General features: G+C 24.8%; 1 protein-coding gene across 3 annotated transcripts in view; it reads left to right on the top strand.

The window, feature by feature from the left end:
- Positions 1-512: 512 nt before the first annotated feature.
- The window catches only part of LOC106685124 (phenoloxidase-activating factor 2), a 13,162-nt gene continuing 12,199 nt past the window's right edge, over positions 513-1,475 (top strand). Inside the window, exon 1 of one of the 3 annotated variants that reach the window (XM_067052327.1) lies at positions 513-616. The gene's annotated coding sequence lies outside the window, so the exon portion shown is untranslated. Of the gene's footprint in view, positions 617-959; positions 1,103-1,475 lie in introns of those variants that run through there. The other 2 variants (XM_024360324.2, XM_067052325.1) reach the window with 2 other exon arrangements.

The raw sequence follows: 1,475 nt of genomic DNA on the forward strand, positions 1-1,475 counted from the left end.
TTACTAAACCGTTCCATGTTTCAATTTTATTCTCAGTTCTTACAATGTGCATAATCTCGAAAATTAATTATTTTGTAGGTTAGCACCTATATTGATAACCTTTACTTTGTCAAAATCTCACTTGCTAATGTATTTTGCAGAAAAATAAAAATCTTAATACACTTAAACTGTTAACCAGACGATTGTAAATAACTATACCAGGGTATAGCTTTATTTTTTAATATATTTTGATCATTTACTTTCCACTTATTATTTATTTTCGGTTTATTATGTTGGTTTTTTGTTTTATTTTTCATACTGTTTAAAACGAAACTGCCTTTTAGTTTTAATACTCTATTAATTTTACAATCTTTAATGAGACATTTTATAACATCGAGATATGAAAAATAACCGTATTACAAAATTGTAAAGTTACAAATTTTTGAATAATATTATTATTATTTTTATATATTTCTATCTACTAAGAAAACTGATCTCCAAATAATATCTTTGTTATAGATATATTGCCTATTAATAAACAAAAGTAGGGGGGGAAAAAAATCAATCATAAAAAATTATCACAATCTTTATCTTGAAAGAAAAAAATCAGTGAATTGGAAACTACACAACAAATATTGTATGTATAATTTCATTCGATTAATTTAATCATTAGTACATTTACATAATTATGTAGATTTACATATTTTTTTAAGAACAAATAGGACAGGAATGAATTTTTTTTTTTTACCTATTCTTTTCTATATCCTATACAGAAATATATGATTTAAGATACATGATAATAAATTATAAATGAAAATAAATTAATAATTCATTAAAATCAAATCTATTCCTCTTTAATTTATAATAAAATGTAGAAAAAGTAGGAGTGAAAGTATAGAAATAGATTAGGATTGATAAACATGTTATATAACATTTTAAAAAATATATGGAAGGAAGAAGGCCCAGGTGCAGTAAAAATAACTCAAATAGTAAATAATCTATTTATATTGGCCAATATGTCGCCCCATGTTGCAGGACTTCGTCAAGGCAAAAAAAGATATAAACAACTAAGATAAAGAAACAAAGTATAGGAATAGATAAGATGAGATAAAATCAAACTAAGGTATGGCTAAAAATGATTTAAGATATGTAAGAAGTCCCAGAATCGTTCATTTCCATTTGATTTTATTCTTATCCCTTTTTATCTCTTAATTTGTACTTTCTTTAATATTTATTCTCTTCTGTTACTATTACCGTTTTCATTTATTATTTATAACCTTTAATTTTTACAATTATGAGAGATAGTTGACCGTGGATGATGAATGAGGAGAAGATGGTTGGGGGTGCGGTCAATGAAAAACACAAATAAGTACGATTAACTTATTTTAATTTGCCTACGTTTCGGCTAGAGTTTCTAGCCTTCTTCAGGGCTAATAACAGAACAAGATAACAACCACAATAAGTATAGAAAAATTTTAAAAAATAAAAAGAAAGTA

The sequence above is a fragment of the Halyomorpha halys genome, unplaced genomic scaffold (assembly GCF_000696795.3).
Source record: "Halyomorpha halys isolate HHAL.00 unplaced genomic scaffold, Hhal_1.1 Scaffold3.1, whole genome shotgun sequence".
Classification (NCBI taxonomy): Eukaryota; Metazoa; Arthropoda; class Insecta; order Hemiptera; family Pentatomidae; genus Halyomorpha; species Halyomorpha halys.